Source organism: Rattus norvegicus, chromosome 2 (genome assembly GCF_021556685.1).
Source record: "Rattus norvegicus strain SHRSP/BbbUtx chromosome 2, alternate assembly SHRSP_T2T, whole genome shotgun sequence".
NCBI classification, from domain to species: Eukaryota; Metazoa; Chordata; class Mammalia; order Rodentia; family Muridae; genus Rattus; species Rattus norvegicus.
Genome location: NC_141535.1, coordinates 41,922,928 through 41,937,516, shown reverse-complemented (window position 1 = coordinate 41,937,516; position 14,589 = coordinate 41,922,928). Strand labels below are relative to the sequence as shown.

At 40.6% G+C, this 14,589-nt stretch overlaps 1 protein-coding gene across 3 annotated transcripts in view; it reads right to left on the bottom strand.

Annotated features, from left to right (window-relative positions):
• Pde4d (phosphodiesterase 4D) overlaps positions 1 to 14,589 on the bottom strand; it is a 1,511,604-nt gene that overhangs the window by 1,301,347 nt on the left and 195,668 nt on the right. For all 3 annotated transcript variants that reach the window (XM_087616181.1, XM_087616183.1, XM_087616180.1), the window contains exon 3: positions 3,794 to 3,954. The gene's annotated coding sequence lies outside the window, so the exon portion shown is untranslated. The remainder of the gene's footprint in view (positions 1 to 3,793; positions 3,955 to 14,589) is intronic.

The window sequence follows — 14,589 nt, the reverse complement described above, 5'->3', positions numbered from 1 at the left end:
ATCAAAGGTGGGGGAGCTATGTTCTATCGGTGATGGGGTCCTAAAACTAGCACTTCCTCATGTTCCTGAGTCAAAGGATCACAATTTGTATTAGGCGGCTCCCCTCACATGTTTCCACTGCAAAATGCTTATTTGAACTTCATTATATTTATGAATGCAGAATCCAGCTGTGTAGTGAAATCATTTTTAAACTGCATGGTTTATTTGCTGAGTTCATCTTTGTTTTAAAAATTCACTATGCTCTTTTAATACCTATTATGAATAATCTCTGCCGTGGCCCTCTTTCATATTCACTAATCTCTACATCCACCTTTCCTTTAGCTATGATTTCAATTCATGAAAAAATTATATCACCCTGGGATTCATGGTCAATTCCTACATTATTTTAATGCCAAGCCAATTACATCTCAGAGCATAGAGTCTGATATACTTTTCTACTTAGAATTTTGTTAGACTCCTGTCTCTTGAGTTATCAGTGCTACTGAGATGAGAACAGAAACATTTGGTAAACTCAAACATCAGAAGATGAGAGCTTTGGGTTGTTTAACTTACCATGATGTGGGTGGAAAAAGATCTCTAGCATAGACAGAATGCATCCCCTTCTTTTCATGATAACATCAACGACAACAATAGCAATAAAAGCAATAACAGTATCTTTTCCTTCGTCTAGCATTTCTGACAAGTCCTTCCCAAGTGGCCAATCCTAGACATTTTCACTCACCTGTTTATTACTTATGTGTAGTATTTCAGGATACACTGTTTATGATTATTCATAGTTGCAGTATACTGAGCAGTAAGCATGTATAATTTCAAATAATCTTCACGGTTCTGTGAGGAAGTACGTTTTACCATCTCTGTCTTAGAAATCAAAACCCTAGGACACTGAGAGTTGAGCAGTAACGTGTCTGCTGACCGTGTGCTCAGGTGGGGATCCAAGCCAAGTAGTGTGACAATGGAGCCTACACATACAGCCCCCATGCTCCTCCAAGGCACTGCTTTGTCTATGTCCCATCTACACACTCCAGGATACATGCATAGGAGTGAGGGTCTCGGAGTAGTAAAGGTGGCCTTCCAACTTCAAAGAAGATGAACGACTCATGATGGTGGGGCAAGTTGCCATGCTGCTCATTCCCAGGCAATGCAGAAGAAAACTGTGAAAACCCATCAATTCCTCTTCCTTCATCCTTCTTTTTTTTTTCTTTTTTCTTTTTTTTGGAGCTGGGGACCGAACCCAGGGCCTTGCGCTCTACCACTGAGCTAAATCCCCAACCCCTTCCTTCATCCTTCTATAGTGGTTCTGAACCCTTCTAGTGCTGCAACTCTCTAAGGCAGCACTAGATGCCCCTCAACCATGTTATTTTTGTTTCTACTGTGAAATTGTAATTTTACTACTGTTATGAATTGCAATGTAAATATATAGGATATCTGATATGTGACCTCTGTGAAAGGGTCATTGGACACCCAGAAAGGTCATGACCCACAGGTTTGTCTACTTTTCTAGCACTTGGTGATGAATTCACTTGGCTTTTGAATCCTTTCATCAGCATGGAGAGATGTCAGAGCCATTGATAAATGATCCTGTCGTAGTTGTCTACATCAGACACATGATGGAGTTATGATAACCCAAGAAAGCATCTCATTGTAATAAAGTATTCACTGGGTGGTGATACTGAGTGCTACTCTTGGCAAACTGTTCTCTGGGGGGCAATGGACACAAAAGCTTTCCACCTTTTCCAGACCACTTCAGCATGGCAGCACAGCCCTGCCACATCAAGGCCGGAATCTTCTCCCAGCCTCAAAATGTACTCAAGTAAAATGCCAGCACATTTTGATAAAACCTAGGAGTTCATTTTGTATTCTAGCTAATATCAAGTTTAATTCCACTTCAATTTTGAGATGTGACATGAAATAGTGAACTATATGAACATTTTGTGCTTGATTTAAATCAGTAAGAAATAAATAGTCGGGACCAGGATGACAGCACAGCAAGTTAAAGTGCTTGTCACCAAACCCGAACAGCTCAATTCCATCTCTGGAACCCACAGAGTTGAAGGAAAAGAAGTAACTATAATCAGAGCACATTGTCTTCTGACTTCCACACAGATCCCATGGCACATGCATGTGCACACACATGCACACACATGCACACCATAGATATTCACACACACACACACACACACACACACACACACTATTAAATACAACAAAGTATTTTTTAAAAATACGACAAAGTTATTTTAAGGAGAGAAATAAATGAAGTGTAACACTAGCAAAGAAGATATATAGGATGATACTGGATGAAATATTCAGTAATCTTACTAGAGAACGACAAACAGTAACAGGTTTGCATCCTCCTTTTGGGAGTGTCTGGAGTCAGGACTCACTGAGCCAAAGCCAGAGGTTTCAGCTGAGGTCTGGAGAGATGGCTTAGTGAATGGAGGACTTCTGGAGCAGCGTGAAGACTTGAGTTCATATCCCCACAACACATAGAGGTATTGGTAGGATGTCTACAATACCAATGCTCCTGCTTCAAGATGAGATGGAATAGAGGAGTCCCTGGAGGCTTTTAGACCAGCTAGTTGGGCAGAGTTAGCAGCATTCTTAAAACATTCTGTCTCAACCAAGGTAGAAAGTAATGACCGACCCTAACATTGCTCTCTGACCAAACCTGTTGTATGCCACAGTGTGTGTGTGTGTGTGTGTGTGTGTGTGTGTGTGTGTGTGTGTATCTGTGTATGTGTAACCCACATAGTTAAAGGAAAAGTAGTAACTATAATCAGAGCATGTTGTCCTCTGATTTTCACACAGATCCCATGGTACATGTGTGCACACACACATGCACACCATAGACATTCACACATACACACACATATATAGATACACACATACACAGAGAAACACAAACAAATAAATAGAATTTTTGCTAATTAATTAATTTACATCCCAATCTTAACTTCCCCTCCCTCACCTCTTCCCAGTCTTCCTCTCCAACACACAATAAATAGAATTTTTAGAAGTCCTTAATTGGGCACATATTAAATGGGGATCCAAGAGTGAAACATTGTCTCTGCTTTGGTTTAAGTGCTGACACAGAGCACATGGTTTCTCCCAGGAGGGAAGTGAGTTATAGCAGACGCATGAGGAAAGACAACTCCAGATTGATTGCCAATGCACCCTAAGAAGACTACTGTTGAAACCGAGAAATGCATTTCAAAAGTCAGAAGCCTTAAAAGAAATCCATAGCTTATTTTCCCTAAAATATCAGAGTAAGGCAAAAGCACATCCTATTCCTAGCCTCCTCTTACAGTACCAACCAAAAGATTATGTATTTATTCTGCAAACACTTCTCCAAGCCCTTTTCAAGAACACTCTGGAGAGTCAAATAAATCTAATAAATTATTCCACGGCCTTTCTTCCAAGTCAGCTCACATTGCCCACTACTGTGGGACCATTGGTAAGTAATCACTCATCTTTCCCACCTTGTCTCTTCCTCGCTCACCTGCTTAGACACACACACACACACACACACACACACACACACACACACACACAGAGAGAGAGAGAGAGAGAGAGAGAGAGAGAGAAGGAGAGAGAGAGAAGGAGAGAGAGAGAAGGAGAGAGAGAAGGAGAGAGAGAGAAGGAGAGAGAGAGAAGGAGAGAGAGAAGGAGAGAGAGAGAGAAGGAGAGAGAGAGAGGAGAGAGAGAAGGAGAGAGAGAGAGAAGGAAGGAGAGAGAGAGAGAGAGAGAGAGAGAGAGAGAGGTCTATCGTGTTTCTAGTCACATAACTCCTCACCTTACAAGACAGGCTTTCTTCACACTCTCCCTCACAGGCTTTGGTAAATTCCTTTAGTTCATTTGAGGGCAGGTGGTGAGTGGACTGTTGTTGCCGGCAAATGTGTATGCGATTTGTTGCTAGGGGATAGGTCTCCTCTAGCTGGAGGTTTTATCTGGGACCTGAGAGCAAAAAGAAAACAGCGTAAGCAGCGGCTGAGATTGCTCACATGAAAACCAAATGAAGAAGAGTTGGCTTTCTTTAAAGCCAAGTACTAAAAACGTGCCCATCCCGTTTTTTCTTCAAACAAAGCCATGGAAACCCTGAGGAACCAAAGTCCCAAATTCAGATTTGAGCAGGGTGAAACCGTCCTCAATAAGCCTTGTGCTGAAGGCACTAATTTGAAGAAAAAAATCAACAAAAACCTATAAATAGAGAATTTTTACATTCAATTGATATTTAGTCAGTTCTGAAGAAAACTAACAAAGAGTTTTATTTAAAAAGTAACTCCCAATCTTCATTTAGAAGATTTGCCTTTTGTGATACAATAGTGCAGGAAATAAACACCACCCACAGAGAAACTGGGACCATGAAAGGGAATCCTTGTAGTCATGAAATGCTAAAAAAGCAAATCTCAAATGTAGGATGATGTCACAGGTGGGGCAGGCACAAGATAGAAGGAGGTCTGTCATTGGACGAGAAGGAAGGATGGGCGGGAGAAAAGTTTGAGGAGGAGGAGACTGGAACAGAGAGATGAGGAGAGAGAGGAGATTCTGCTCTGTGTATTTACAGGTTGTTATTAATGTTCTCAAGGGATGGATAGTACTGGGCTTTATATGTTTAAGTGGGCAATTATATCTTATCAATTAGATCTAAGATTATTGTGTTGTGTGTTCTTTTATGTGAGGGTTTGAGTGTAAGAAAGTGTGTGGCAACTGGAGACAGTGGGCCACCATGGCGAGGTTTCCACCAAGATATCTAGCAGATACCCTGGGGCACCGTGGTGCAGACCTAGCGGGATAAAAGACACCGATACTTTTTTTATTTTTTATATTTTACAACAACACTCAAAGGGCCAGGAGTAGAAGATAGAGCATAAGTGTCCGTCCACTTAAGCCTGTATTTAAGAACTTCTATACATAAGTCCCATTAGAGTGGGTCTCCTGAGTCATCTCACAGGGACAGTGATGAACCATAAGGACGTTCCCAGAAGCCAGAGCAGATGTGGTTGGCCTCAGTGCTGCTGTTACTTCAGGTCTCCCAAATCAGAGTCATTGCTAGAGAATAAATGAAAGAGCTTCCAAGGGAGACATTCATGACTTTATGACTGCAAAGTAAAACTTATTTTAGGAAATAGACTATAAAGGGGTCAACATCCCTGTTCCCAGAACTAGACATTTTCAAAACATGATCTCTAAGGCTCTTCAAGAACCTACGAAGTGGGTGAGTCTCAACAGCACTTGAAAACACAGGAATGTACCCATTTCTGGGGTCAGGTTAGCAAGTAATGACAGTAGTCCCGCAAATCCATGCCACACAGTAGGTAGCATAGAATTAAATACATAGTACATTCTCAATAAATGATCATTAGACTAAGGAATCAATGCACTGATCAGTAAATTATATATGTATATCCAAGTTAATAAAACACTAATGCAAAAATAGATTAAAAACAAAAGCATAGTTAGAAGAAGTCTCTTGGACTCTTCTGAACAACAACCTAGAAAGAGGTTTTCCATGCCTGGCACTAGAGTTTTTATTTGATAGTCTATAGATTTGTAGGCAATGTCACCCCATGTGGCATAAATTCATTTAATACACACACACATATATATGCACATTGTATGTAGACATGTATGCAAATATGCAAACATATATATATATATGGAGAGAGAGAGAGAGTGAGAGAGAGACTTATATATGTGCAACTTTAACTAAACATAAAATAGTATGGTTCTCTATGGCATTTTCAAACATCCTTAGTGTCATTTTCTCTACCACCTTCCTTATTGCTCTATCCATCTGTGTTTCCCTCATTCCCCCTTCCCAAGTAAGCCTCCCCCCCTTTTTTATTTTCCCCTTCATAGCAACTGTGCCCTACTACTTCCCTCCCCTAGAGCCCCTTCTCTTCCTGACCCGTGGCTACATTTTACTTTTCTGGTATCATCTGTAATCCTAGGTGATAGACACACACATAGAGATCCAAAGCTAAGGATCCAGAAATAAGAGAGAACCTACAACATTAGGTTGTGGACTATTGCTGTTGCCCCTGGTTTCTTCCAAGAAGCTAAAGGTAAGACTCTTTTGCTGAAGACACCAAGTATCTGAGACAGAGAACTTGGAGGAACTGAGTTGTAATTGACCAGGAAACCTTTTCCCTGAGATTTAGTGTAGGAGAAGCTATACATGTTGCCAAGGGAGAGAAACAATCAACAGTCCTGTGAAGCTGTAATGTCTGCTAATGGCAACAACAAGCTCGGCATACTATCCCTCAAGGTGCCATAGTGGCACTTACAACATTGGGAACAACAGCCATCTAATTAGACTTAAGAAATTAATACTTGGTACTGTAAAATGAGCGTACTATAAAACTGTGGGTGGCTGGTGAGGCCATGGACCCTGGTAGAATAATCCATACTCTCTCACTATTTCCCTACACTAGAAATTTCCAACTGTGTTCTAAATAGTTACCCTTATGCCCTGAAGTAAGTATAGCTCTCACTCTTTATTGAAGAAGCTTGGTTTAAGAGCAGAGATCATTACAGAACATACCACCTCGTTAAAATGCAGAGACTAACTGACTATAAGTTTCCAAGTCCTATTTGCTACATCTACAGCACAACTATACACATAAGGCTCTGGGAATAGCTGTGGAAGAGGGATCAGTATGATCATAAGAGTCAGGAAGCAAGCCCAGGAAAGACCATCTATTGGAAGATAGTGTCGTGTGTGTGTGTGTGTGTGTGTGTGTGTGTGTGTGTGTGTGTGTGTGTGTGCGTGTGTGTGTATGTGTGTCACAAAGTCATGCCCAAGAAATCTCAACAATACTATTATCTAAACAAGACCTAAAGATGATAAAGCTAATGGGTATGCCAATGTGGGTGGAGGAATGTTCACAAGGCTTAGCACTCAGAAGAGTTACAGACATTTAATGGTTGCAGAGAGTGAAGAACTACTATCACCCCAGAATGATCCTCCTGATAGGTTAACCAATCCCCAGAGGTCAGTACTAAATGCATATAAGCAACATTAAATGATCTCAGCAGGATGTATTTATAAATGTATACACACAAAACACACACACAAATGTACATACGTGCATGTGCGCACACAAGTGTGTGTGTGTGTGTGTGTGTGTGTGTGTGTGCTATTATTAAAGAATAATAGATCATGAATTTAAGAAGGCATGGGAGATATTGGAGAGAGGAGGGAGGAAAGTAATATAAATACAGTATTTATAAATAAAATCTTCAATGCAAAAATCAAAAGGAATAAAATCATAACTAAATAAATCAATGGTAATTCTAAATAAGAGAGATAAAATCATCTTCTGATAGGCAACTTACCCTCGTGGTCTGGATTTATTTTTGTTGCTGTGATAAAATACCCTGACCAAAGGCAACTTTGAAGAGGAAGGGGTTTGTTTAGTTCACGACCCCAGTCTATAGTCTGTGATTGCCCAGAAGTCAAAGCAACAACTGAAAGCATCATAACCACACTTAAAACCAGAAAAAGAATAAATCCATGGATGCTTCCTCCCTTGCTTGCCTAGCACTGAACTCATTTCCTTTACTCTTAAACAGCCCCGAGCCAGCCTATGATATGGTGCACGCCACAGTCAGTTCAGTAACCACTAAGAGAATCTCCCACAGACATGCCCATAAGACTCAACCTGATCTGGACAACTCCATATTATGACCCAGGTGATTTTAGATTGCATCACATTTATAATTAAAAATAAACCAACCTACCCTCTATACTCTGATAAATCAGTGTCCCAAACAAGCAGGTAAGCACTAGGTGGATGTCATTAATTCTTACCACAGTTGTACTTTGAGACCTGACATTTGTCATGTAGGCCATGCCCAAGGAGGTTTGGGTTCAAACTCCATGTGCCATTTAAGCTCTTTTAACTGCCTAGGATGAGACCATAAAGTTTATGTTCCCCTCAAGATGGTAGTCATCAAAATTTAAGATTGCAGCTGACTTATCAATATCCTTGAGTGATGTCTTCAAGCATAACACCAAACTACAGAAACACAACAGAAACATAGCATGAGTTACAGAGTTTAACGACTACTGCAGTAGCATGTCTTAGACCATACTAATTAATGGAATGAACAAAACCCCAAGATTCTGAAATTTCTTCAAAATGGAATGAACTAGGACTGAACCCCAGTACATACTGATAGTTACTAGTTTTCCCCTCTCCTAATCACAATACTATGTCCTTATCTGTCAACACCCTTGCTCTCATCTGGCTGTCCCCCATCAACACCCTTCTCTGACAGGCTTAATAATTTACAAGCATATAAAACCCTGCTCCAGTTGACAATTTCAGCTATGCTTGGAGCAGAGTGGAGAGAAGGAAAATATACCTCATAAGTATGTAACACATTTCTTATTAGAGCTATGTTATTATTGTCAATAGGTTGCATTTTACAGAAATCTATATTGTTGTTTCCATGTGGTAAAAAATAAAAATGATGTCTTGTTCCTTAATAGATCATTTATTGCATTAATTCAAATTTCATCAACTCTGTGGAGCATCTCCTATCCATCATGGCTTAGGATAGACATAAATATTTTTTCTTGTTTTCTTGCTTTGTATTTAAAGATTAATTCTGTTGGCCTTGTCCCTGATGAGTCATCCATAAATAAACACATGAACCATTACACTGTAGCTTGGTATATGGGAAAGGTTCCTCCTTTTTAAAGATTGGTTTTGCCTGTAATTGTGTGGTTTGGGAGGGCGTATACATTTGTGTGTGCTGGAGCCTCTGGAGTCCAAAGAAGCCATAAGATTTGAAGTTGCAGCCACATGCAGTCGCAGGCTACCCAGTATGGATGCTGGGAACCGACCTCCAGTCTTCAGCCGGTCACATAGCAAGTGCTCTGATCCAGTGGAACAACTCGCTAATCTGAGGAGTTCTTTTTTAAAGACTGGAGGACTCACAGAGACTGTGGCAGCATGCACAAGGCTTGCACAGGTTCAAACCAATATGAGGTCCCAGCACTGAGAAGTAGAAATAGGCACAGGCTTCCATTCCTAACCAAGAAGCTATCTGCAATCGATACCCACTGGTAAAGAATGGAGTCTTACTGGACATTTTAACCACACTTCAAGGTAGACTTCATGCCCAGGAGTAGCTGGCCAGCACAAAAAGAACTTAACGGTATTTTTTTAGACCTTTTATATCCGTTTGCTTTGTTTGGGAGTTATTTGTTTATTTGTTTATTTTGTCTTATTGGGATTTTATATTTTGGGATTTTCTTAATGATTGTATTTTTCTTGGGTTTTTTTGTTTGCTTGCTTATTTTTTAGGGAGAAAATAACATAAAGATGGGTGGGTAGAAAGGTAGGGACTATCTGGGAAGGATTGAAGAATGGGGAAACATGATCAAAATATATTATATGAAAATTCTTTCCCAAGGAAAAGAAAAGAAGACTCTCTCATTGTGCATGCATGTGTGTGAGCACGCAGAATCTGCAACTCTGGTGATTTGGCTAGACTGGCCAGCTGGCAAGCTGCAATTGGCAGGTTTCTCTCATAAATGAAATGCTTTCTGTTGGAAATGCATTGCCAGTCAAGCAGAGAGTCCAAAGCAAACTTGAAGTCTGCCATGGTCTGTAAAACAGTGTCACCAGCCTTTCATTCTTGTTACAATTACAATGATAAAGCTTTGGGTATGCATGATTTACACAGAGTATAGGACTGCCAAGTGACAGCAGCCTGATTTTCATTTGTCTGTATTTAATTATTTTTAAGGCCACTTCTCAGATCACAGGACTTATCCCGAAGTCCATATCTTTCCTTAGGTCCTCACTACCTCATAACCCTTGTCCCATCATCCCTGACAAATAACAAAACCACCTTCCAATCAAGAGGAAAACTGAGTGCAAGGCAGACATAATGTAACCAATTCAACAAATTTTTTCTCTATCCTGGGAACCCAGTGTTCTACCCGTGCTAGTCAAGTGCTCCAGGACTGCGCTACATCGTCTAGCCTTCAAAATATATTTCTAAATATCAACTTAATTTCAGGTGCTGTAGCTGATTTTTGAAAATAATAATAAGTATAAGAAAGGAAGGTGTGTGTTCTCATGTATACATATGTGTAAATGTGTATATGTATCCATGGAGTGGGTATATACATGCATTGTGGGCAAGTCCACAGCCTGCAACTCTCTGCTACACCAGCTAGGCTAGCCATCTGGCAAGTTGCAGATACCCTCCTGACTCTGCCTCCCCAGTGCTCCAATTGCATGCATGCTCCATGCTGTCCTGTCTGCCTTTCTAATATGGGTGTCCGGTATCAAACTCAGGCCCTCACGCTCATGTGTTGAGTTTACAGTCTGGGCTAGATCCTCAGCCCCAGACAGCAGAGAAAAGTGTACTGAGACTGTTGGTTTCTATAAAACCTCAGAAATGTTATGAGAATATGTTTTTGTTTTAATCCCAGGTGTGGGATATGGGGCTGCTTCAGATCGTCCACAGCAGCTGACTATGATTTGTCTTGTGCTCTGGCAGGGGTGTGATTCTGCCAGCTAAAGATAGTTTACGTTTAGAATTCTGGGGGATTTTTGAGAGAGTATATAAATGCCAGAACCTGGAGAGGCTGCAGAAGCTGCTGCTCTCACTGCTGCTGTCCCCATTGCTGCCTTAGCAGCTGCTGATCCCTGTTGCTTCTTGTCCCAGCTGCTTGCTGCATTTGCTGTTTTGCTGTTTTTGCTGCTTTTGCTGTTTTCTGGATTGCTGACTGGAGATATCCTGACAACAAAGATCAAACTCGCCCCTAGGAACTCTGGCACCACTAATCAGCAGGAAATCATCTAAAGAGATTTATGTCACCCTTTTCTCTCTAACCTTTCTCTCACCTACCTCATGTTGGGTTGGGGGGTTGGGAGGGATTGGGGTGGAGAAGAATGGTAGGTGAAAGAACCTGATAAAGTAGCCAAAATGTAAGGTTACAGAAAGGTTCTACTCTCCCAAAGCTTATGTTCTGATGAGAAGCAGATACAAGATTAGATCATATTAAGACTTCTAAGAAGACAAAAGGGAGTGTTAGAATTCACTGAGATCAAGGACACCAAAAGAGACCTCTCTTAAGAAGACTTCAGAGAAAGCCAACAAGGAAGCTGAAGTGATGAAGAGCTTAGCCTAGTAGGAAAGGGGGGAGCGGGGAGGGTCAGAGAAAGAGGAGAAGGAAGGCAGAGGCAGCTCAAAGTGAACCACATACTTCAAGGTGAGTACTTGTTCCAAATCCAGTAAGTAGCCATTGATTAGCATTACATAGGAAAATGGCATCAACTTAGAGCTGGGAAGTATTGCCCCAAACATCAAGCAGAACTGCTCAGACCTCTACTTTGTTATTCCATCAGGAAAGCACAGAAAGATCTTTCTGAGTTTTGAGCAGGGAACCCCAGATTCCCAGGCTCTCATCTGGTGCCAATGCTCAGATTTGCTGCTATCAAAACCACCCGTACTACAAGCACTTACCAGTTAGAAAGGGCACCCACACTACTGCCCAACGAGCTACTAGTTCCTGTCCAAGATAAGTATTAGCTAAGCCAGGATCTATCAGAAAACAACTGTCAATTCCTCTACAGAAAAGGAAAGGAAATCTGAAGAGGAGAAACTGAGAATTTCATCACCAATGGTCTGGCAATTCCATGGGTTCTTATGTAACTTCTCCAGCAAGGTACTGGAAACATTATCAGCTCTATGGTAAACTATTTTATTAGTAGTATCAAAATACAATGTAAAATATCAAACATTAAATGCTATTATAAACTACTGAAAAACTTTGTGACATATTTCATTCTGACACTAATAGACTTTTGTAAAATTTTAAAGGGTTTTCTTGCATGGAATCAGTAAAATGTCTTTTTTTCTTAAGCAAAACAAAACAAAACAAAAGCCTTTATGAACTCTACATTTGCCATTTCCATGAGGTGGCAGCTTGATTAAAATTTGCCTAAACATGCTTTCAACCTGGCAGGGACCCATTAGTGTTCAGTTACTGAATTAGGTGGCTCTTCTATGAAAAAGGTTCTCATGTCTTCAGACTAAAGCCATTTCACACAACCCAATATTTAAACTTAGCATTCACAGAAGGGCCTTTCCCCCCAAAAGCAGAAACATGAAATCGCTTCCCTCTCTGTTCTTCAATGCCAATCTCAGACCCTTTAACCAACCTATCAATGGCCACCCTATGAAGTCTTGAGAGGCTTGTAGGCTTGCTTCGGAAGACTTTGAAATTACCCAAAGCTGTGGCTACTGTACCCTGTCCAAGTGATGCAGTTAGACTATGCTCCAACAACAGAAGGGTGAAGAGATCACAATTAGAGAAGTGATCCTCAGGGATATTGATGTAGGAATATATATCTAAGAATACAAACATATGCATGCACGTATATATACACGCACACACAGACAGATACAAGTGCTAGAAAAGTGGTCACTAATTGGAAACATCATATCCTCACTTTGGAATGTAGCAAGAAGGCATTTAGCATTTTTAAACATTTGAGTCGTATCTTAATATTTATTAATTAGGATATTTCCAGCTTCTTTTTTAAATGTCCAAGGGACCCTGGAACTTCACACTTTTTTTTGAGACAAGGTCTCTCTGTGTAACAGTCCTGGCTATACTGGAACTAACTCTGTAGACCAGGCTGGCTTCAAACTCATGAAGATCCACCTTGCTTTGACTCCCAAGTGCTGGGACTGGGATTAAAGTCTTGTGCCACTACTACCAGGCTCATACTTGCTTTTCTGGAAAAAAAATCCCCTCAGGCATAGTAGCATTCCTTCCCTATAGATGATTGATCCCTCTCTGCATCACTGGTAGACAATAATGGCCTTCCCAATGCAAGATCTCTTTGATGCTGATGGATCAAGATTTCCCAACTGATAAAGTTATACCGTAGAACTGCTCAGATTCCAGAACTTCTAGAACTTTCCATTCTTCAGATTTAAGGAATCAAGCACAGCCTTAAGTAGCTCAGGCTATCAAAGAATATGGCCACTTCTACAACTCCAGATCCTATCATAATTTCTTCCTTCCCTGTACCAAAACACCAACAAGAACTTAAGGACCTAAGTGGTCAAGGAGCCCCAAAGCCTTTGAGACACACAATTCCCTCCCCATGAATCCCTTTCCCCTGGCTTAGGCCTAACGATCTTTCTTCTACTTTTCAAGCTTACAGGTCTAAGTTCTTTATGTCTGTGAGATACCAAACAATGTGGTATACATTTTCTTTAAAGTATAACCTTAAAAATTGCAAAAGGATGAAAGAACATGGTATATACAAAATATCTTCTAGTGGTGACCGTTGCTGCCTGTCATACATGACATACTCGGGTAAAGTATAGAGTGTTCCTACTAATTTGGAAAAATCTCCAGACTGCCATCAGAAGCATTTATCAACTAGGTAAGTACATGAAGCAGTGTACTAATCGTATCTCAACCTGATCATAGTGCCAAAGGTCTTAGAAGCAACCGACTACTTGCTTGCTCTTTGAGCATCTTTGTGTAAAGCAGGAAAAAGTGCCAGTTCTTTGGGGTTAACGTGGGCTCCCAATACAGTAAGCAGTTCAGTTAATTGAATATGTTTGCCTTTCTACTTCTATTATCCCCTACAGCCAAATCTACTGTTCAATGAATGATCGGCATGAATATATGCAAGCACACAGTCCAGGAAGCAGACTTTAAGCCCAATGCAAATGAAATAAAGAGTTCTAGGAAATTCAACCAAGAGGATGTCCCTGACAAGATAAGAAATAAAAAGAAAAAACATAAAAGCTTGTTTTATGTTGTTTTGTTGTTGTTGACGACTATTGGGTTTTTTAATCTCTTGAAAAAGGACAACTTGATGACTATCATATAAGACCAAGAGAGGTGAAAAGGGAATCTGAGCCTCAAGCCCTCATTTTAATCTCTAAAATCATTTTGTCCTGCAGCACATGTCTCTCAGATGAGTAGATATACAAAACAAATCAATTCCTCATTTGCTGGGTGATAAAAATAGTTGATAAAAGTTTCTGTGTTGACATATGCTTACACTGAATAAAAAATTTAAAAATATATTTTCTTTCTTTCCCTCACTAGCTAAATAACACACCCCAGACTATCCTTTCTGTTATCTTAGCAGAATGTAACTTTCAACGTACTGTCCCAGTCTTTCTGACCTGCCATTTCCTCTCTTCTGTCTTGGGTTAAATGTCTTGCTCCCTCTCCTTCTCGGGACCTGGAAAGCCTGGCTGTTCAATGGGAGGTCGATGCCCTGGCTCCCTGTGCTCACTCTTACGGTCTTCCATGATATTTGAATCTGAAGGATAAACACTTAACACCAAATTGGTTTTCTCCTGGCCCATTGAAAATACATATGTCAAGTGCCCTTCGACTCTTTAGGAGGGATGAGTAGAGCCAAGCCTCCAGCCCCCTGACATGACTGTGCTTCCACATAGGAACATTAGTAGTCCTGCTCTGCCCTATAATGAGAAAAAGCTATCCCAGTTCTCTGTAGAGAAAGTGTTTCAAGTTATGTATGTCATTGCTGGGAGATTTGGGGAGAGGTAAGCATATGGATA